At 20.5% G+C, this 26,472-nt stretch overlaps 1 long non-coding RNA gene across 2 annotated transcripts in view; it reads right to left on the bottom strand.

The window, feature by feature from the left end:
* Positions 1-26,472, bottom strand: part of LOC108004479 (uncharacterized) — a 101,062-nt gene that overhangs the window by 65,445 nt on the left and 9,145 nt on the right. Inside the window, exon 4 of one of the 2 annotated variants that reach the window (XR_009832711.1) lies at positions 12,635-14,021. The exons of the other annotated variant lie outside the window; for it this stretch is intronic. This is a non-coding gene — a long non-coding RNA (uncharacterized LOC108004479). Of the gene's footprint in view, positions 1-12,634; positions 14,022-26,472 lie in introns of those variants that run through there. 2 annotated transcript variants of the gene reach the window in all.

The following is a 26,472-nucleotide window of genomic DNA, read 5'->3' on the forward strand; positions in this document are numbered from 1 at the left end:
AATATTTTCAAGAAAAGGAACTAAATTGCTTAGATTTGAGAAATGAAAAATTATAAAATATTTGTAACGCTAGAAAAATCGGATTATACTTTTATAAATAAATTGATCGAAATAGTTATTCATACGTTAGAATTTTGGCATAGATTGTTAAAAATTAATTGATTTTATTGAAACAAATACAAAAATTCATTTAGTCCAAAAGAGACACATTTTTTCATTAATAAATCTACGTACAATTTAAAAGTTCCATATAAAATTTATTTCATGATTAAATAAATATAATATAAAAAATATTTCTAATAAAATATCATATTCACATTAATTCACACAGTACCGTATATAGGAATCGCAAGTGATTTCTATATTATATAATTCGTGATTATATAATATTATTTATTGTTATTCTTACAATATGTAAATTTATACAAATGATGGAATCATTTACAAAGATAGAAATAAAAGTTTAAAAAACTTTAAAAATGCCTGATTAACACGAAATTTAAAAAGATAATAAAGGAAAGAGAAAGATCCCAAATATAAAACTTTAGCCTCGTATATTTATTACTTTCCATAACACATTAAGAAAACACAAGAAAAACTTTTAATATTATACATTAAATTTTGCATATATGTACAAATGTAATGCAACTATCGATATAGAAATGTTATTATCAAATATCAAATATCTGTTGCTATTTATAAAATCCTATAATAAAACTATTAATTATGAAAAATTGCAAAAAATATTGACAATATTTTTAAATTCTAACTTATTTCAATATCTTGGATCATTATTTCTATTTAAACCATGTCGAAAACAGCAATCATAATATTTGTATAATAAATAATATTTTAGCTTCAAAATTTTTTCTACTCTTGCTCATACTTGACATCATATTTATTATTTAAGTCAATGTTTTTAATTTCTTAAATATTATGATAAGATTTTTAATGGATTATAGAGGGTAATAAATACGAAAAATAGCATTATATTACAATTAATAATGTATATGCAATATATAATTCAATATATAATAATATATAGCATTGAAAGATTTTTATTAATATCTAAAAAACTAATATATATCTAAAAGCTAAAATTTTAGATCTATAGCCCTCTTCTTCTTCCTAATTCGTGTTAATTAACAACTGAAGCTTTTCAGTATGAGATAAATTCTTCTAAGAGATTTTTCATTAAAATAGATACAATAATAAAAAAAAGATTGTTTTTTCTATATATCATCTGTATTTTATAATATATTAAAATATATGAGCTAAAATGCTAAATTCGTACAAATTTTACGAAAATAAAAAACTCAAATATTATTCATTCAAAAATCTTACATAGCGAAGAAATGTGTTACATAGATCCATCTTTTATATTGTATTATCATTTGACAAATATTAAATGTAGTGCCCTTTAATGAATGAAATACATGTTTACCTAGCAATGCCAAATGTAACAAAGAACAATAATTGTTAAGATAATTATAATATTTATTACATAACATTGAAAAATATGGTTCATTATGATTTCTTAAGTTTATGGATTTCATATTATTTACGTGGATAATATTTTGTATTAATATTCGCGTTGAAATATATTTTTTAAAATATAATATAATCAATACAATCATACAATCATTAAAATGATTTGTAATGTAAAATATAATATATAAATGTATATATTGTATAATAAATATATACAAAACATTATCATATTTACCATATCTTTTTTAACTTTCACTTTGTCTGATTTTTTTAAACATCAAAATCATTATCTGAGTAAGAAAAACAGAATTTATTAATATTAAGTTTAAAAAAATTGCTATTTATGTATATGGATATAAATAATAAGCTTATAACAATTCGTTGAGATTGTAATGGTGATTATTTCGATTAAAAAAATTTAATATTTTTATTAATATTTAATGTGTTATTTAATAAATATTATTATATATATTATAAAAGTTGTATTTCCTAATTGTGTCTTTAATAATTTAAAATCAAAATTAACTATAAAGATTAAAAATCAATTTTACATAATGAGATATGATTTCGGATAAGCGTAAATCGTACTTTCTTAATATTTTTAAAAAACATATTGTACATATTATTAAGAAAAATTAGAAAGAATAATTGTATAAAAATAGATATTGTTTCATTATTTTATATACTTTTACTTAAAAACTAGAAAGATTTTTTTAAAAATATTTTTTGTACTGATATTTTTATGAAATAAATTATGACAAAATTGCCAATATAACAATATTAAAAAATTTTATTATACAATTAATATATTATAAAAATTAATATATAAATTAATCATGGACGCCTTTCAATGTAATTTATATTATATTAGAAATTTTTGTACATAATGAAAAAATTCGTTCATATACGACACGAACGTAATAGAAAAAAAAATTAATTAAGAATATTAGAATTTTATTAGACTTTTTACACAAAAAAATATATAAAAAAAAATTTATATAATTCGTTTTCTAGAGAACAAGAAAAAAAATTAAAAACTGAATCAAATATGATATCATTTTTACTATCATCATTATTTCACTCAATGTACATATAATTTATTTATAATAATATAATTATGTTAATTATATTATATTAATTATATTAATTATATTATCATTATTTTAAGAAAGATAATTTCAATTGGGAAGATCGATATAGAGATCTCAAGAAATTCTAAAAAAATTCCATGATAAAAAATTATTGCAGCTTTTGGATGAGAATCAAAATCAAAATTGATACAAAAATAATTTCATATTTTGTATAAGAAATACAAATGGAAAAAATGTGGAAGTTAAAAAAATGAATGTTACATAAAATATGAAGAAGAAGAAGAAAACAAAATGCGTCGATATGAGACAGCATTCACTTTATTGAATTAATTTAAGGGAAAAAATTTTTTGTATTATCGAACAAATTTTATAACAATTAAAAACATAGAAAATCGTGGATATTCTGTCAGATATTCTGTAGAATGTCAACACGCAGACATTCCAATGCATATAGTGGGATATGAAAGAATACTATATTACCAACTATAGAATCCAGAAAAAACAATATTTATTGTTTTGGTTATTTTGGTTATATTGTTATGGTAACAACTGTGTTAAAAATGAAAGAAATTGGCCAGTCTAATCAATGCAAACTGATTATCTTTCATAACAATGTCTATTCTATATGCAATAGAAAAATGGCCACAAAAAAAATTATTTTCTCATTAAACTAAAATATTCTATTTTATGATGTTCTCCTACAATGCCCCCTCTGATTTCCATTTGTTTAAATCTCTATAAAATCATTTGAAAAACATATTTTAATATATCTATTCGATGACAACTTCGAAAATGGCTAGATAAATTTATTGTGTTGCATTTTTTATCGCGATTGAAAATATAAATTATTAGAAAAATGATATAAGATCATTGACCATAATAGTAAATATTTCAATAATTTAGCTATTGTTTCTCATAGAACATCCATTTTGTATAAAAATCAAAAAGAATTCATTTCTATTTGTAAAAATCATAAAATGACAATGTGTCCTCTATACGCAATGTAATAATGTATATTATTACTATGTATATTTATTATTATGTTTATAATTTTTGTTATTTATATTTTTTTAATTTTTTGTTAATTACATTATAAGCATTATAAGAAAATCTAAGGGATCTATTATCAATATTTAAATTTAAGTCATAATAATCCAACATTAGCCAAACATGTGATAGTTTTTTCTTGATTATTATATATCGTGGAATAAACAAATTTCAGGGATAGATAATATTCAAGCATAATGGAAACATGATGTTAATTAACAATTGTAATATAAAAACAGTATAAATAATACCAGAGAGATCATGCTGCCTACCCTAAACTTGACTATCTTTCAAGCAGTAAGTCTATTCTTTCAATATTCATTCTTAACAATTTCGAAAAATGGAGAGAAAATTCAATTCGAAATAATTAAAATAATTGAAATAATGTTTGGCAAAAACAAAACATTTTCGATTTCAGTATAGAACACTTATATAGAACATTTCGATTTTTCGGAGAATATTGTATAGTTTAGATTTTTAATAAATTTTAGTCAAACCAAATTTGATTTATTTCATTTCGCACGAGTTTGTCGGACTTCAATCTAAAAGAATAGGCATGTACATAAATGTCAGTAAATTTTAAACAATATTATGAATAGAAATCAATCATGAAGAAGAAATAATAAATTTGAATAGGGAAGGGATGTTAACACAAACGATGGAAATACTACTCTTTAATTCAAAATTAAAAAATAATTTTAAGCTTTAATTTTCTATGAACAATATTCAAAATATTTTTAATTTTTTACTTATACCTATAATCTAATGAGAAAGTAGCAATTTATTTTTCTGAAATCTGATTTTAGATTTTTTATGTTATCTTGATGTTTAATTTTTAATTAGAATTTGATTCCATCAAAGTATTTTCTCTAATAGTTTTACTCTATAGTTTTGAATGTATAAAAAAGCAAAATATTTCTAATAATTAAACATTTATTTCAAATTGTAAAGTAAAGTTTATTATATTTATTAAATGTGATTGTTTATATGTATAAGTTATAAAATTCAATAGTAAATTAAGTTAATAACTCATTACTGAATACTTTATTATTTAGAAAAATTTTAATCATATATAATAAAATTTATCATTGTTATAATTGAATTTTCATATCTTGTATCTTGTGCAATTATGTGTATGAAGTATTAATGAAAAGCAAATTCTTGAATAATGTGCTTTGATTCTAGGATATTTAAAAAAAAAATAATAGAAATAAGATTCACAAAACATGTTTCTTTTTCATGTTGTTTCTTCTCTGAATCAATTGCGCAAATGAAATAAAGAAAGAAAGAAATCACCAACAATTTTTAGAATACCTACCTCTTAAAATAATTGACGTTTTAAATCGTATAATAATAATACAGATACTAAAGTATATAATATATATAACTATATATAATAATATTTTCATTATTTTTAAAGCTTAAATAAAAAATAAAAAAGATTTGGTGAATTCAAAAATCATATTTTTTAATAACGTTTCATTCAAAAAATGATTTAGAAAATTTAGAGTCTCTATATTTGAACAAAAAACAATTTATCCCCCATTTTTAAGAAGATCTATATTTTTTGAAGAGTAGAAAAAGAATAAAGAAGAAATTAAAAATTTATACAATGCATAATCACAATAATCGGAATATGGAATGGTTAATAGTGGAGAACTGATATTAGTAATAGAAATGATAGAAAAGAAATTACTCAAATCTATATTAAATCATGGAATACATGTATCCTTGCTATGTAGTAGTATTATGTAGAAGTATTATGGAAAATTATGCTAATTATCCTATTATTATATATAAAATTAAAACTACGAGTACATTAAACAATACTCTTTAAACTATCTAATTAACCAATTTATGTACCTATGTATTTATATATGCATGTATATTAATTAATATTTTCAAATCAAAGCTGCAATTATTAATTTAAAATTTTTTTTTCTTTTAATAATAAAAAATTTTATTTTTTATAATATTATTATTAATTATTATTTATATATTATATAATTATTAATATTATTATAATATTATAAATTTTATTTATTATTATATAAAAAGTTTTATTGCAGAATTCTCCATTTTTTAAAAAATATCAATATTCTTATATATCATGAATAAAAAGTGCATATTACATTTTCAGAATCTAGTTTTCTTTTATTATTATTTTTTAATCATAAAATAGAAATAATTTTTCAAATTAATCAAAATTCATATCAGAATTTTGATGCGATATTCATTGCACATTATTATATGTACATATATATTAGAATGATATTTATTTATGCGTTTATAATTAAAACTACAAAATTGCTCTACCATCATATTTTATTTTTTCATATGTTATCTCTAAAACGTACTTTTAACAACATTTATCATAACAATAGTGACATGCAGAAGTTTCGAACCAGATGATTTTTTTTCAAGAATAAAAAATTATTTATTAATATGCGATACAAGATTATATATGAAAAATTACTAAATTAGCATGTGCAAAATTTTTTGGAAGATTTTACAATGAAAATAATAACGCGTTACAACAATTTTTTAAATATTATATTTGACATCATATTTGATAACTATGGAATAACTGTAATAATTGCAATATGATGAAACATCATTTAGAGACATCAAGATTGCATCATTTATATGATCATGTAGAATTTTATGTCATTCTTCTTTCAGCATTTATAATATTTTCTTCTATTCGAGTTTCTGTATTTCCCAACTTGACATTTCCTCTTCACAGATGAGTTCAATTGAATTTAAGTGTAACGAAGATCAATCCAAAATCTTCTATTTTATTTATTTATTTATTTATTAAAGATGATGATTCATCTTTTCATTAATTTTGATGCATATTTGCGATCATGTTAAAATATCCAAAAATATTAGATAAAATTAAATATCCAAAAATATAAGATTTTATAAATATAATAGGCAATAAGATTTTCATATATAATACTGTTCAATATTCTTCTGCCTTTTACTTTAATAAAATAATGAAGTAAATTCTTTGGATCAAAATTTCTCGTTGTACTTTATTTACGGTGTTTGGTTTTATATCATTTGAAATATTAATTTCGATATTGAATTAATATTCTTTAGTGCTCTTAAAAACATTAATTTTAAATTTAAAAAAAAATAATTTTCAGCAGCTCAATGTCGATTTTCAGCAAATTTTATTCGAGTTATTTTCTGACCAATCAAATATTTTTATATTTATTTAGCTAAAAAGCTTATTTATTTTTAGCTTATTTTGCATTTCTTGTTACTATAAAACAATTAATTATAGCATTTTCGTTGACAATATGTACAACAATTTTTTTTGGATTTGTTATGATTGATTATTATGATAAAATATTGTTTTGAAATTATCCTCTTCGAGCCAATCTTCTATATCTTTCGTACAAAACATTTTTCATTACATTTGATCATTTATAGAATGAAATATGTTTAAATTTATTATTTTGATTTTTGTGTATATTGTTAATATTTTACTGCTTCCATCTTTCTTTGAATTCCTTCTTCAATTCCTATTTTTAAATAGTTATTTTTATAGTTATTTAGTTAGTTATTTTTTTCGAATTGATTTGAAGGATTGCAATTCAAAATCATTGAATCTATCATTTTTGCCATTTTTAGAATTGTGTTTCATTCTGGATATATATATATTTATATTATTGTTCGCATATGTTACTGATCAAGTACTTATAATTTTGCTTTTGCAATGGATCTTTGGTAAGATGATGATTTTCTTAGTAATTATTCATAATAAATTTGGTTGATCTTTTAGCAATAATTAAAAGATATCCTGTTTGCGAAATTTGAGGTATATGAAAAAAAAAATGTTATTATATATTATATTGATAAAGTAATGGCGAAATCAAATCTATTTACTGTTTCAATGAGTTTTTTAGAAAATTTTAAATCTTCTTTTTTTATAATGAGATCAGATTGAAAAAAGATATTATCGCCAAGATTATCGAAAAAACAGGATAGTAATTTGATTCTAATAATCTAAATGAAGCTGAAAACACTTTTCACATATTTTGACTTTCATAATATATAAGCAGTTAATGATATTTTGAAACAGAGGTATTTTTTTAGAATTTTTTTCTTGAACACAATTAGACATCGATCTCTAAAAATTATTTTTTGAATTGAAAGAATCATTTTAGTTTCAAGAATTGTTTATTATTTTTTCTTATTTATATTGATCTTGCCCAATTGATGATGATTATCATTTATCCAATATCTTCTAATTTAACGATTTCTTCTTATATATTCATGTTATTTCCTTATTCTGTGCTTGAACAAAACAGTATTGTTCTATTGTTGTTTTAATTTTTTTTCAAATTGTGTTATTAAGTTACATGTAATAATAATGTTGGATCTTGTATTTCTTACGTTTTTCAATCTTCACTGTTGATCATTTTATTTTTATATATATATATTTATATATATATATTTTTTTATATTATTCATTATTGTAATTTCATATATATCTGATTATTGTAATCACATATATCTGATATTTAAGACGCAGTTTCTTCATTTTTTTATTATTCATTCAAATTTTCTCTTGATGCATTTGTAGAAATTTTTTATTCGTATTTAAATTATTCTATCGAGTTAATTGTTTCTTGTAAGATTGTACAAATCGTTTTACTTTTTTTAATTTTCTTTTGAACCGATTCACAATATTAAATCCAAAAAATCTGCTCATATGATGATATAAATACACATTTTATCTTCTATTCATCAAATTCAAATTTGAATATAACACATTTATGACATTATCACAAAATAATTAAATTATGTTAGAAAATTAGAGATATTTTAGAATTATTTTAAAATTATATTTATTCTATTAATGATATACATCCAGTTTCTATTTTTTATTTATTTCTAATAATTTTTTTTAATTTTTTGAACTTGTATACACGATGCATGGATGCATTTAAACTTTTAAATACAAAATAAATTTTTGAATTTAGAATCAATATTTGAAATTCTATGAAAATTGAATTTTTATGAAAGTATAAAATATATTAAATATTAATTCTGGACAGGTAATAATGATATTCATTCTCTATTAATTAAGTCATGCAGTTATATTTATTATAGTTATATTTTATCCCTCAGAAAGTTATATCTTTTTCTTTTCGTTTTGTACTTTAGCTCTGTACGAATTGATTTTTTATGAATACAAATATTATATTTTTGAACATGTTACACAGAACATATCATTCTTCTAATATTTCATTAACTTTTTTATTCATTGAAAATATCATAAAACAAAAAATAGATAATAGAAAGTTTCTGGAAGATGCATTATCTGCGTTTTAATTTATAAAAATTTTACAATTTTATAAGAAAGACATGTATCGAACACAATGGAAAGAAGTTGTTGAATATAATGAAGCCTTTTATAATGAATAAAAACTTTTATAATGTATAAAAAAAACTTTCCCTTTCATTAACAAAACAAAAACGATAGAACTTTCTAAGAGCTGACATCTTCGGTTAATTTTGAATAAATTATTTTAATTGCTTTTCACAGAATTGCTTTTCACTTGCTTAAATTGTAACGGTTCAAGTCCATTTTATTTTAAGATAGATCCTTCATAGATATAAACTACAGACTAATTAATTTACAGAATGTATTATTTCAAGTTTTTAAGAGTTTAATAGCACAAACATTTTTTCTATGTAAGAAAATATCATAATAAATGGCTATAACATAGTTTGTATCAGATCGGTTTATTAATGTTAAATTTAATTTATACCATCATTACCTATCCAATAGAACAAAGAATGTATAAAAAAAAATACAATTTATACTAATTTTAAAAAATTTCTGATTAATAATAAATTTGTTGTTCCATATTTACAGAAACTATTAAACTAAAAAATATAAGATTTCTAATAATCTATTAGCTTGAATGTATACAAATCACAAATTGTTAAATTCGTATTCTAACTTTCTTAAGATTTTCATTTTAAATTTTTATTCTTTTTTATAAATGATATATATTTTCTTCTTATTATTTTTATTGTTATTGTTATTATTTTTTTTTGTATGTGAATTTAAAGCTGTTCCATGCCATAGAAGATTTATTTAATTAATATTTCTCATTAACATTTATAAACTGGAGAACATAAATTCTTCCTTTTATATAAATTCCTATTTTTATGTATCTAATAGATTATATTGTTACATATTATCATATAATTATTTTATTTCTATATTAAAATTTTATCTCCTGTAGTAAAATGATGCTACTTTATGTTCAAAATATTGTTTATTTACAAATTCTTGAAATTATACTTAATTTTAGCTTAAATATATTTTGGATAGCATATTAGCATATTAGTATATTGGTATTTTGGTTAACATATTATTCACTTTTACACTAAAAATATCATAGAATTCAATTTATTCTCAATTTTATTGTTTGAACAAAATCTTGTATTATTAAATCTTGTATGAATAATTAAAACCAATTTCGAATTATTTCTGTGTTTTATTATCATTAAAACTTATGTTTTAAATTTAATCTTTTATAATTATTATATATTATAGTTTATACAATATATTTTTATATGTTAACAAAATATTTTATTTGATTTTATTTATAATAGAAATATATATATAAATATATATAATATATAAAGAAAATTATATCATTTATTTTCCTATCATTTACTTTCCAATTGATAATATAAATTTCATCGAGAAAATTTTTCAATTACTAATATAGAAAAAACAAAAAGTTTATAAATTAAAATAATATTATTTTAAAATTATATGTTTCGAGGCATAACTTTATTTTGCATTAAATGAATACGGTATAATTATAATTATAATACATTATTTAAATAATATAAATATTTTTAAATTTTCTATAAATCTATATTTGTCAACAATCGAAATTGGACATCAATCGAACAATCAAAATTTGCACATACCAATTCAGTAATTCTTAAATACATATAACAAATACATTATTACTTAATGAATATAATTTTTTAAATTACTATTTTATCTAATATATGTATTCCTTGAAATTTTGTTTTTGAAAGAAAAATTAAGAAATCATCTAGCTAGAAATTTGTACACGAAACTATATTCATTTCTAATGTTTTTGTTTATAATATTATTAAGTAAAAAGCAATTTTGAAGCTATAAATAAAATAAATATTCCTAATTGAAAGAAATAATATATGTATGTGCCGAAATATTTTTAAAAAAATAATTGACAATATCTATATCAAATCACATTTTTAATTAATAACGAACAAAAATAGTTTTTTTAATTATTAAAATCTTTTTTATATTACTATTTTATATTACACTATTACTATTTTTATTTTCGTTTACTGATACATACATAATAAAAAATAATTGAATTTTATAATTCTTTTTTCAAATTTTATTCTTCTATTTTTCTTTTCCATTACATTTTATTACAATTATATTTACTAAACATTCCAATAAGATTTTATTAAAATACTTATTATACCATTTTAATTTATATAATTTTTAAGTATTTTTATTCTGAAAATCTGAATCCTTTAAAAAAGTTATCGTTATACATCACATCACTCTAAGTTTTAAATAAAAAAAAAAAATTCTATTTTTGATAATAGTTATTGATAAATTTAAATCAAATAAATTTCATTTATTCTATTTCAAAAATCATTAGTTCAGCTTTGTCGTTTTATATCGATATTTTTGGAATATCTTGTATTATTTATCTATCATGAATTTTTATCTTTCTTTTTATTTTCATTATTTTTACATTATTTTTTGTTATAATTTATTAATAAAATCAAAACAATGTTACTTGAAATCATTTAAAAATCACCAGTTTAGTCTTATCGTTTGATTTCTGAAATATTTTATATTATTCATATATGAATAATATGAATTTTTATCTTTTTTCTTTTTTGATAAGAAAAATAATACATAATCATATAATACATTATAATTATATATTTTAATTATAAATGAAAATTTCTGACACGGCTCGACTTCAACTTATATCTGCAGAAAAAATTATTATATGGAAAAATGCAAAATAAATTTTCAATTTATGGACTAATCAGATTTCAATTGTATAAGAATATTGAAACATTTATAAACTAATATATAACGTATTGAAAAAAAGATATGAGAAATGTTGATGTTTGTTTTTCTAAATACAATTATATATAGAAATAAAATTTTCATTTCATATTTTGCATCAATTATGATTCATAGCAAAATATAATACAATTTGGTCCACTCTTACCTGCTGTTATTTATATGGAGCAATAGAAAAAATATTAATAATATTAATATTAATAATATTAATAAAATGTTATAAAAAAAATGTCAATGAAACCTATCTCTATTTCGATACATGGATACACATGTTATAAATGCTGTCTGTATTAACATGTAAATTATCAATACAGAAATAAGCAACAAGTATAGAAGAAAAGCAAACAGTAAAAATTCAAAAATAGATAATTCAACAAGTTTTTTATTTACAATTAAAATTATTAGATTCCTAAATCTAAGTTTGATAAAAATAATGATAAATACATTTAACGTTTTTTTTTCATCAGATATCATCAAAATCATTAAATATCAGCATTTGATTGAAAATTTTTTTATAATAGAAGCTATTTCAAGTGAATTTTATTCACGAGATAAATTTAAATGAATTTAAAAAATACATAATAAAAACTGTAAGAAAATTCATGCAATTGTATCCAGTGTATTATCTGTTATTAATTTCGGTGCAATAAAAGTTTAATTTATACGTACTAATTTATACGATAACTATCCGTATTATTTTTAATTGAATAAATGTCTGAAAAAGAAGTGTCTCAAAAACACAAAAATAATAATAAATATATTTTTAACAAATAAATATTTTAATAATAAACATAAATTTTTAACAAAATTTTTCACTATTTTAAAATATCCAATAATCTTATAAAAACGATGAAATTGGAAGATATTTTATAATATTTCCAAAAAAGAATTGAGTCTAAGAATATATCAGACAAAATATTATAAAAAGTAATACAATAAATATTTTCATTGATTATTAATAAACATATTATAATGCAACATGTATAAAAATATACAGAATTCGAAACATCGAGAATTTTGGAAATTAAATGGGATGTAATTAATTAAAATTATATAAATATTTTGCTATTTTATATGCATGTAGCGCTAACCATCATGATCTTTTATATAATAATAAAATAAAAGATAAATAGCTATCACACATCGACGCACAATTCTATCATAAATACATATAGATATTGAATATAATTTTTCAAAAAAATATCCAAAGTTAAAATTTTATATTTGAGATCCATTCCTCTTTTTCATTGTTCCTTCTTAAATTTCTTGTGAATCAACTATCGATTCGAAAACACTAACTATCGAATCAAAATCTCAAATAGTATTAAATTTCTCGTAAAGCTTACTCAAAGAAAGTAATAAATTTTTTTAATAATGTTTTGCATAATTCTACAATAGATCATGATTGAGAATACATTTCTTAGCAACAGTTTGAAATTCAAAGTTCTTATAATTCTTCATAAAAAAAAATCTTTTCGTCAAATTACTTCCATGCTTTGCAAAAACACTGATTATCATTGATTATTAAAAGATTTCATTCAATAAAACATTCAATTGAATTTAACAGTGATATTGGAATTAATGTCACATATTCTTAATGATAAAAACAATAGTATCTTTGTCCAAGAACTCATATTAATTATAATAATAATAGCGTCACATATATATAAATCATCTGAATGCCCATATAAAAACTTGAATCTATATGATAGTTGATAATAATGTAGAATAAGAAAATGATATTACCAACGTTCATAATAACGTTAGAGATGAGCCTCAATATGATTAATTAATGATAATATTTGATGAATTTAAAAAATATTTGTTTAATATAAATATCTTTGTTCCCATCAATCAAATAGTATCATATTTTGGAGAACTAATGTAACTATGTATAATATTTGCAAGTGCAAAAATTTGCATTCGCTAAAGATTTATTTTCAATAGGATATTACATTTCCGAAAATTCAAAGTGAATATTATATTAATTTAAGAATTAATACTAGAAAAAATAGAACGCAAACTTTTATTTTGTAAATATTATAAACAAATGAAGCGTTTTCCATATGAAAAAGATATTATTATTATAATACGCATTTACATAAAGAGAATCCATCTATACGCAAGTTCACTGGTCAATCATTTTATAGGCCAACTTCTTTTCCTATCATTCCTTTATCATTAGATCATTCTTACTTTCTGATTAGACGATTTAATATATTCCATTTCTGAAAGATATTTTTCTGAAACATATTAAAGATTCGAAGAAAACATTCTTTCAATAACGAAATACTAAACGCATAATAAAAAATATAAATATCTCTTTAAATGAAATCTTTCGAGACAAATTAATTTTGACATTCATGAAGAAAAATATCATCGAAAGTATACTAATGATATAGAATGATACAAACAAATAGAGGCATTTTGTAAAAAACATTTTCGTTAAATCTTAATTGAGATAAATCAATTCTTTTTTTAGGATCACTAATTTGTTTAACATAGAAATAATTTAAAAAATATAAATTCAGTTCTCCTATAGTGATTTACAGAATTTCAAGTTATCAGCTGATTGTTAACTGCAATGAAATAAATAATAGATATATGATCTGATGGCAAATTTGTCATAAGTTACGATCATTAACTAATGATAAGATATGATACGAATATGTAGTATGATTCAATATCATACCTTAAAGCCCGAGTTGAAATTTCAAATAGTAAATGATTAATTGGTGAATTTTATGCATTAATATAACTTGATAACTTGTTTACTTTTTTAATATGTATAATATTTTCTACATTTATTTGTAGAAAAGCTTTATATTCATCTTTTTGTATCACAATTTTTCTAATTCGTTAACAAAGCCGAAACAAAAATTTTTACAAAGGAAAAAATTATTTGAATTTATCACTTCAGGAATTATCAGTTAAATCTTACGAATTCATTGGAATTCTGTATAAACAAGTATATATCCATTAAATAAATTATAGAACGAAATAAAGAATTAATTTGAATTAATTTTAATTAATTCTTTCATAACTGAATTAGGAAAACTGTAGAAAATACTTCAAAGTGCTTGAAAAAATACTTTCAATTCAAAAAATCGAAAATAATCTGGAAGTTTCGATCAAGCAAAATAATATAAAATCAATGAATAAATCATGATAAATGAATATCATCATGATAAATTTAGGGTTATCAATTGCATCCATATCATTCATAGCATATATATAAGAATTATGGAACAAGACTTCTATACATTTTGCAACGAAAATGCTGAAAAAATAGAGAAATCAGTAAATGCATTTTATTTATTTCACGATAAAGCAACGTTCACAAAGAGTGACATATTTAATTGTGAGAAGAAAATTATTATTGCATATTAAAAAATAATTTTCAATGACAATAAATGTTTGGTTTAGAATTATTAAATAATTTAATTGAATATTTATATATTTTTAACTAAATTAACTAAATTATTAAGGATAGCATTTTTACTAATTGATATTAATATTTTTTGTAATTTTTCGAAATTAAGAAAAAAACAAAAAAAAATGGATTTGAATCAAGAATATTTTTAAGCAATGTTTTTTTTTACAAATTTTTTTTGATAATTAGATAGATTGAATGTAATACAAAGATTTATATTTACAATATTAAATGAATTGTCATATAATTTTTTAATTTTTTAATTTATAAAATTACTCATGAAATCTTGCAGTTTTTTGATTCTGATAATAGAAAAAAATTTTAATGGAAATATTGAGAATTGATATAAAAAAAAAAAACAAATTCAAAGATTATAGAACAGTATATAAACAAAGAAAAAAGAAGAAAAAAACGAAAATAAGAGTAAAGCAAAAAAGCAAAAAATATTTAGAAGATGGCCTTTCTCATCAATTTTATCATTTTATTCGATCTTAATTTTTGAGATATTCACAAAAAATTTTATTAAATTTAGTTTATGATCGATAGAATATAAAAATTAATATTTATTAGCCTACTTATAATAGTAAGCGATATTAACACTTGCGACAATTCGAGTTTTCATTTTCAAATTCGTTTTGCCAAAATTCAAGAAAAAGATAGAAAAAAAAGTATATAACTAAATGAGAACAAGCACCAATGAATGGAAATGATTAACAAGAAATCACAGAAAATAAGAGTGAGCGGGATATAAACAATTTGCAATAAAAATCGTATAACACATTCATTTTCTTAAACTTAATTAAAAAATGCATTTATACGATGAAAATATTTTTAAGCAATAAACTTAATAATATTCAATGCTTGCATGTAAAAAAAATTTGAGAATACATGATATATATCTAGGAAATATATCTAGAATCTATCTAGGAAAAAAAATAAATATAATAATAATATCTACGAAACATTAAAAAACATTAAAAATTCATATTAAAAATCATCCACCTATAATGTTCGATTCATTGAATTAAATTATAAAAATTTATTTATTTTTAATTATTTATTTATTATTTTTATTTATTTATTTCTTAACTTTATTATTATTTTTAATGCAATTTAAAAAAAAATAATGAAAATACAAAAATTGATTTTCATTATATTACAGAAAAAGTGATCGAATATTATTGTATATATCGAATATTATTAAAAGATATATAAAAAAAATTAGATATTAAATCAAAATATAAAAAAGATAATAACCATATAATATAAAATAAAAAAATGTGACGAACGATAATTAAGATAAATATGCTATAAAAAGAATATTAGATAATCAAAATTACAATGGAGAAAGTTAGTTTCTCTATTATATATATTGTAATAAAAGCATCAACAACTTAGTAAATATATATTATTAATCAGTGTATACATATATTAATTTGAATATATATATAAAATAAATATAAACTAATAAATACATATATTTTTATATCTGTATTGATAAAAATATGTACAAAATAAAATGTAAATATTGATTAGTTATATATTATACATGTTTTATTTCTCTGATATATATTCTCTGATATCACAATATTTATAACAATATAATTGCAATCGATACGAATTGATTCAATATTGGAATGAAAATAAAACTTACCAAAATAATTATTTGCTGATATTATTGATATATTAAAGATTGAGGAAAAATCTATTATAATCAACTTAGTAAATTTGAAAATAATATATTTAATGAATTTATTTTAAATATATAACATTCTGTATATAAGAATCTCCAATTTATAGATATTCTAACATTTTTGGGACATCCTCTATATATTAGAATATCTATAAATTGGAGATTCTTGAGATAATTTCAAGCAACATTGCAAAAACTTTCGTTACAACTTTGTTAATAAGTTTTATTAATAAAAAATATTAGTCAATCATGGAGCGTGTAGTCTAATCAAGTCACGATAATAGTGTTGGCTACATGTCATCGACCAAACAAGTTTAAACAATATATTATAGAAAATATGTTGAATATGAAGTCAAAAAATTATCGATAGAATTAAATCACGAAAAAAACTTTAATTCAAAACACATTTCTTCGACATATATATGTTGCTTGGATTCATTAATCTATTAATCTAAATCTGCCGTAGCTAATGCTAATGTCATGGATCGATTAAATTACGTTTTTCGTGATTGACCAGTATTTTTTATTAATAATTTCGTTAATAAAATTCAATAAGAAAAGTTCTTACAAAGGAAAATGTTGTTTAAAATTACCTCAAAAATTTTTAATTTACGAATGTTTCAATATTTTTGGAATATCCTGTATAATAAATGTATATATTTAGTAAAAATATTTTTTTTTAATTTTAAAATTAATATATTTAATGGATTTTTTTTTAAATTTGATAAATTTGATAAATATTCTGTGTATAAAATAAGCGTATATTTACTAGAAATAATGAATTAGAAATAATGAATTAATTTATTTTTTTTTATTGTTTTTTTTCTTTTAATATAAATTTATTCTATAATATAGCGATTTATGATATCGTGATATTTAAAATTTTTTAGATTTATAGAATAATAGTAAATTTTTTTGTATTAAATTCATTTGAAGAATTAGTATTATTATTAGTAATTGTGTTGATAAATAATCGCGTTTTTATAGTAACGTTGCGTTGATAAATGATCGCGTTTTTATAGTAGTGTTGCGTTTATAAATTGCCCATATTTCTTTCATTTAAACTAAATTTTTATATTCAATTGACACTTTTACTAAAATCTTAAATAATATATGTATATTGATTGTAAATAATTGATTTTACGTAGGACATTTATGCATATTAGAAGTTACTCAACAACGTAACGACGATACGTACAATAAAGATTAACTATTATTAATATTTATATAGACAACAATCAATTACAATGAATTAGTTACGTTTATATAAAAAGAATTTAGTGTTTTATTAAAAATTTTTTAGTATTCAGTATTCGTTTTCGAAAATTCGAAAATCAATATTCAAAGTTTTTTATTTAATTTATTTAATTTTGATTTATTTCTTTTTTCAAGAATAGTATACTATTTCACATTATATATACATATTTCACATATTTCAATTTTCCTAAAAAATTTATTGTATCTGATGATAATGTATATATTTGATACAATTGCAGTAATTTCATCATATCTTCAAAAGACGGGTTATTAATTTAAATTAGGCAAGATTTCACAATCAAATTTTATAATCGTTGTGAAGATATTTTATGTAATTTAGATATTTTTTTTTCAATATTATTATTTTATATATTATTTACGAAACCATCTATTGATAAAGCAAATTTGAAAGAATAATGGATAATCATTTGGTTTTGATAATTTTTTTTTTTTTAAGTTATATAGATCCCACTCAAAGAATATATCTACAAAAAAGATAGTAAATATATAATTCATTAGTATATGATTTGATTTCATTTATATAAGATTTTTTTAGTAATTTTTATTTGGATATTTTCAACGAAGAAATTGAATATTTAAAATCCATTTTTTTGCCAGAATAATTTGAAAACGATATTCTAATAATTAGAAAACCATCCTTTAAATAAGAGATTATGATAAATTAGAAATCATAATCAATGAAAATTGGACCAGCGGGAACCAAATGATTTGTTTAAATTAATTAAAGAAAAAGAAATATGAAAAGACTACAATGTGGAAATCAAAATTTTAGATTTTCGCTATAAAGCGACCGTCTATGTAAATACAAACTAATTTTCTATGCATAATTTGATTATAATTGAAGATGGCAACCGACATGATGGCAAAAAAAATCTAATTAAAAAATTAAAGATAGAAATTGCTTCGACAAAAATTTTGTTAATCATTTATAAATTTTTTAGATGATAGTTTGCCATTGTTACAGTATTGATTTAACGTGTACTCACTAATAAAAGCAATATATTTTCAAATAAGAAAATTAAGCGTTCTTTTATGCAAATCTATCTAAATATGATTAGAAACAATATAGATTCATACAATTTGTTGAAATATATTAAATTACATTTTTATATAATCCTATTTTTTTAAAATAGTAGATTGCATTTTTGTAGAAAAATAATTTTTGATCAAATAAGATGAAGTTTAACTAAATATTTTGAACTGATATTTTGAAACTATGCATGAAAGATTTATAAAAAATAATAATAAAAATATGAATTCTATTATAATATAATAAAAAAAATAAAAAAATGTTTAATATTTATTGATGCAAATGTTTTAATAATAGTTACAGAAACATTTTATTAATATTATATTCTTATTAATGAAATTTATTAATGAAATTTATTAATGAAATTTATAAATTTAAAAATTGAAAATAATGCATAAAATATTTATGAAGAAATAAATGAAAAAAATATATTAAGATTCAAAAGAAAGATCAAAAGAAATTCCGAAAAAGCTAAAAAACAAGCAATAATGATTTTTCACAAACCAAAAAATGAAATTTTTATATATCAATTTATTATATAGTGTAGATTAATCAATGCTTCACTATACAAAGAATTCACTGCAAATCAAGAATAAACTGTAAATCTTCTTTATATGAAGAATATATTTATCAGATATATTTATAAGATGAATTTATTGAAAACAAGACAAAACAAAAAGAATTTTTTTATTTTAAAGAATAAACAATATCAAGCAATATTATTAACAATATAAAAATAGCATTTCGAATGAATCAAAATAAAATTTAAAATTAAATATCATCAGAGAGATTATCAAAAACTAGGACAATAAGCAACGTGAAGCAGTTAGCGCCATTTTTAATTGAAGACGAAAAACTTACGACAATAAATCTAAATAATCATATTATTTAAGATATTTAAGATTAAGATATTCATTTGAAGTTTTAGTAACACGTAACTCATACAGAAGAGCATATTCCAATGGATGAAACAAAAATTTCATTCGATGTTTATAACACCAAGAGGAAAGTCAATCTTTTAAAATATCTTCCATATTCAGTCAGACAATATTATTTTATCTTTTTTTGTATAAAAGAATTACATAATTTTGTGTTGTAGATTAAAAACATTTTTTAAAAATGTAATTTTTAAAGTTGCAATAAAAGTATATAAATAAATAAATAAATATAAATAAAAAAATATTTTTAAAATTTTATATTCAAAGGAAACTCACGATATTGTTGAATTTTCAAATTTTATCTAACAAATGCTATTCAATCATCCAAGAAAAATTCTGAATAATGAATTATCAAAAAAAATATTTAAAAAATATTAAATATTTCGGAGAATAGCGAATTATTAATTCAAATTCAATGTATAAAATTCATACAAATCTAGTCAATCGTAACCTAATAGCCATTGTTTAAATCAGTTATTTCAAAATTAATTGTGCAAAACCTGTTACAAGAAACCACGAGTTATTTTTAAAAGTTACAAAATCGGAAAGGAATTTTATTATCCGCGCTATTAATGATGATGCAATAGCTGATTGTATCATGCAATATCTTTCGAATTGAAATAGGATCCATGGAATATAGTGCATGAACAAACTGTAGTTTTATTTACAGAACTTATTTTTTGAAAAAATGAAAATGATGAACAAGATGGCAAAAAACTAGGCAAGTAAACGCTATCATTAACTGGAGCTAACTGTATCAAGAACAACAAAGGATCTGGAAAAACAACGTGAGATTCAAAATATATAAATTTTTTAAATCATTATTTATATTATAAATTGCCAATTAATTCCTACAACGAAATTTCCTCTCCATCTAGTTTCAATAAATTAAATTAAAATTCGCAAACGTATTTTTGACTACATATCCACGTAATTAATATTTGTTAATTAAGTTAAAACTTAAGCAATATTTTTTTAAAAATAAAATCACAATCTATATTCGGAATCTATAGAAAGAAATATATGAATTTCAACAATTATGCAAGAAAATAGTCAAATTGTAAAATTACATCGAAAAAATAATTTGATAAAATCAATTTGTTCAAGAGTTAAGCTCTCTCGAAAAACATAAAAAAGCAGATAACGAATGCTAGAAGATTACCGATATAATAATATCTATAATAAACATATTTTCTCTAGCATGGATGACAGCAGTTTTTCTCGCGACCAATCAGTATCATATTTCATGTATATTATCGGTAAATTCATCGAAGATTAATTTGCTGAATTTTGACTTCACATCAAAACGAAGATATTCAAAAAAAATTTTTGTACTATGATTCACACACAAACGATCAAAATTTGCATTACTTACATCTATTATTTAAGAATTTTAAACGATGATCAGAGAGCATCTGATAGAAATATTATTTTTTTTATATTTTATTCCGCGAAATTGATAAGCGATTTAACGAATTAAATGAAACTGCATATTTGATCATAATAAATTCTTGATATATTAGATAATATCAATGAGATAATAACAATGAGCCTCAATCTTAAAAATGAAAATGGAAATCAATAAGAAATATTGTGTAAATATATTTTAACAAACATGGAAATCTAAGATAAACGATCTATTTAGATTTTTGCATAATATCATTAAAATTACAAAAAGAATTCATCAACAAATCAAATTCAAAACATTACAAATCAATTTTAAAATAATTGTTTATGCAAACAGGCATCAAATATGACAAATATATGCATTAAACATCTTCGCATGTTTAATACATCGATCAATCAATATGAAGAGAAATGAGAAAACATTCATCGCCTAATATTTCTTTTCTTTCGATTTTTGAAACTGTCAATATAATCGAGATTTCATATAAGATGTATTTATGCTTTAATTATATCATATTATTTTTGTCGTCAAACAAATTGATCCTACAATCAATTTCAATCTTACAATTGATAGATACTTTATCATACACGTCCTAGATCGTGACCAAAAAATAGCGTTCTATATTGAATGACAATCAAATATTAAACATGATATATACATATGTAAATAAATTCATCGCCGATAAGTTGACAATAAAATTATCGGCAAAAGAAATAAATTAGTTTCATTCATTCGTTAATCATCCAAACGATTTGACATTCATTATGATATCGCGGATCACTGGATAGACACAAAATGAGCAAATCAATCAAATATTATACTAAAAATATTAAAATTGTAAATCTGTAATTCTACCGACCGATAAATGTAAAAGTTCGACACATGTTGTCATGATTAACTATAATCAAGATTCGTGTAGCTTTCATTTTAGAGAATCATTCAAGCGCAACTATAGAAAAGAAAATTTTTTCAATCAATATTAAAATATCATGAAATTAATTACATCAAACGAATGATTAGTCACATTATCATCGAAGAATACAAGATTTCTGTTGCTAAACAACAAGGGAATATTTCATGACACAGAAAACACAACTAAAATGCTCACAAGCATTTGTTTTTATTTACAAAATAATATACATAAATTTGATTTTACGTTATGCTTATTTGTAAATAATATAAAAGTACCAACAAAATAAATAATTAATTAAGAATTAGTGATTAAATGAATTATGTATAAATGTACTAAATATTTCTGTGTAATTATTAACTAAAAACTGCGTAATGAACACTTTATCTGCGATATCTTAAATCTTTTTACATATCTTTTATAATCGATTGGATTGTTTATATCTACTGTTTTATATAAAGAATATCGAAATTGCATCTAAAAATTTATGTAGTAATATTTATGTTTTTCTCGATTTCGAGATTATTATATGATCTTCAAAGTGTTCACCGCAGCTTTAAAATGTTTCATCGTGCGAAAAAAAAACATATATTCGAAGAACAGCATCAATTTCTTAGATGAAAGAAAAGATAAATCAATTATATAAAATGTTGCAAAACAACAAAAGATAACTTTTGTTCAAGAAAAATAAGAAAATATCGTAAAAGTTCAAATCACTCTTTTTCTTTTCTTTTTTTTTTTCTTCTTCTATGAGAAACAATCAATAAATTGTTAAAGAAATGATGGGAAAAAAAATTTAATCATATTGAAAAACTTTGATATATTCATAATAGAAATCGAAACTATATTAAATGTCTGTCATCTAACGATTCTTCGACATTAACTTTTGCTCATTTCCTGATTAACATTCTTTTAATAAGCATGTTTGAGAAAGATTTCAATAATATTCATTCCTTAATCAAACTGATAACATATCCACAAAGTGAATAAAAATTACCGGATAATGTCATAAAGTATATGTTATGCCATCAGTGAATGTTATTTTTGTGTTTCATGTATATTATATCTGTTACTAGTTATGTCTACTACATTGTGCAAAAGACAACATTAACTTCGTGTATTACCAACTGAATTTATTTGGCTGTAAATTATTATCTCCATGAATTTTATTTCCATCAAATGATCGAAATTAGAAGAAATTCTATTCTCGGACTTGATTAGCAGATTAAAGAAAATCGATTTTAATTAAAAAGTAAAGTTTTTTAATATAAATATTTTCAGAAGAAAAAAAATGTAGAAACTTATATATTTGATAACCTAAATTTTCTTTCGTAGAGAAAACAGTGTTTCAAGAAATAAAAAATAATCCAAATAACAGTAAAGTAAGAAAATACTATATCAAAAGAAATTAATCATGTTTTCATATAAATTTAAAAGAAAATGAATTACACGTCTTTCATTGGTAACGAGTTCAAGGACTAACATTAACAAATTAGTCATGAACACTATCATTTTATAAAGAAATTTTGAATTGGTTAATAAATGAAGTTCCTAATATTTTATATTTGTATATTTCAGAAAATTAGATATAAAACAATATTAATTTAAATTTTCTTGAAATTTTAATAATTTCAATAAATTTTGATTTTAATAATAAGTATCTGAAGGATGTATTATTGAACAATTATGGTTTTTCACTTTGGAAAAGGAGAAATACTGCATAAATGATAAAAAATATTTATAATGTAATAAATGGTGATAGTAAATCAAAGAATCATACAAAAATGATTTATGAAGTTTAGTAATATAAATCTGTCGAAATTGATAATAATTTCAATATTGACTCTAAATTAATTTAAAAATTTCAAAATTGAACGTCAAAAATGAAATAACAAATTTTATATAAAAATTGGTTCTATCATATACAAATGTAGATAGAGCAAATATTGTATATATAACAATTTTAAAATCACTAAATGAACCTATCGAATCTTAATTCGTGATTGCTCTTTTTATTTTAGAAAATACTACTTAATACGGAAATACAGATTATAACCTTATAACAACATCGATTCAGATTTGAATTACACAAATTGGTATTAAATTGCTTGCATTTCACAAACCTAACACAGAGAGAATAATACATAATAAATAATAACAAAGAGAGAATAATAAATAAGGAAATGAAAGAATAAAGATTCGAAAACAAAAAAAAATATTCTAATCTATCTTCTTGCAAAGGCATCAAGCTTGGAAAGGAATTTTATAATCCACGTGACTAATAATATGCATTATTTAACATCTTTTAAACTGGATCTGCAATTTATAAAATAGAAAGCACGAATAAAATACACTACAAATTTTTTGCATAATCAGAAAAATCATAAGAATCACTATCAATTAAAATTAAAGGAAGCACAACAGTCTTTACTTAAAGCCAACAATTCATCAATTTATGTTATTGACTGATTTATCAATAAATGAAATTATTCGAAAAAAATTTGACGAATTTATACATAACTAATCAAAAAAAGATATTCAAAAATTGCATTATTTATATATCTATTTTTATCCGAAAAAGTTATAACGATTGTCATTTAGCATAAAAAATAATTATAATAGTATTTAATGAAAATATAAAACATACCCGTATTAGATATATGTCACATCATTTTTTTGTCTTTTTTCTATCATGGCTCCACGATTGCAATTCAGGCGAAAAAAGAATATTTAATACACATTGTTTTCTTACATTTAACAAAAAGTTACAATGAATAGAAATTTTCAAAAATAATTTTTGATATGTGATTTGACTGGATATAATGAACAATAAATTAATAGTTATAATTCAGTAAAAAACTTAAATTCGTGTAAAAACTTAAATAAAACGAAATAAAAACAAAATACAAAAATAATGAAATCAGAGCGATAACATTCTATTTCTCACTTTATCTAATGTAAACTTCAATTGCTTATAACTTAAATATTAGATACTAAATATATTTCGTACATCAATTTTTTTTTTATTCTTTAGAATCGATTTTTCACAAATATATTAATATCCTATATTTATTCTTCTCAATTTTCAATGACAAGTATTCATTTCCTAAATATCAGTTATAAATTAGTTAAATAGCGAAATTAAAAAATATTAAATAGATTTCAATTAGAAACTTTAAAAATAAAAATAAATACATTTTGATTAATACATATATCATTGATTTTTATTTTTAAAAACAAAAAATTAATAAAAACTTTTGGTTTTAATATTTAATATTTAATATATTAAAATTAAGAATTTCATTTTAAATTTTCTACTTTCATAGAAGAGAATAAGAGCTAGAAGAAGAAATTTCTGATATATGGAAGTTTAGTTTAAAACAAGTGTGATTTAGAAAGTAAGAGAAACATTTTTAAGGAGGGAAACAGCGCGAGTTACAAAATACAGTACGCCCTTTAGAAATTCAGTTTTATTCACGCAATTGCAGATTTTTGAAGATTTTTAAACATTATCAATTTTAATAATTGATATAAGTATTATGTATATTTAATAACTATTTATCGAATAAAGAAGAATGTTATCCACATTCATGAATTTGAAAAAATAAATAATAGTAATAGCAAAGATTAAGAAACTTGTTATAAATTGAAACATTGCTTGTTTATATGTTTTACGAAATGATGAATAATTGGAGATTTCTTAAAGCTTTCTTATTAAAAAAAATTGCACAAAAGAAAAAAAGAATTTAATTTATGCTGTAATTTAAAATAGTATTTTAATAAAATGATTCCACAATCATCTTGGAATCAATATAATTCGATATTCATTGATATAAAAATGTCAGCGAAATTTGAAAGCGAAATATCGAATTACCGAAATCAAATGAAATCGAGAAACTTGATCGTTTTAATGATTAATCCCATTTTTGTAATTAACAGAACTATTATCACTTATAGAGATATTATTATAAGTTTATTATTAACAAATCAATGAATAAAAATCA

Source organism: Apis cerana, linkage group LG14 (genome assembly GCF_029169275.1).
Source record: "Apis cerana isolate GH-2021 linkage group LG14, AcerK_1.0, whole genome shotgun sequence".
Classification (NCBI taxonomy): Eukaryota; Metazoa; Arthropoda; class Insecta; order Hymenoptera; family Apidae; genus Apis; species Apis cerana.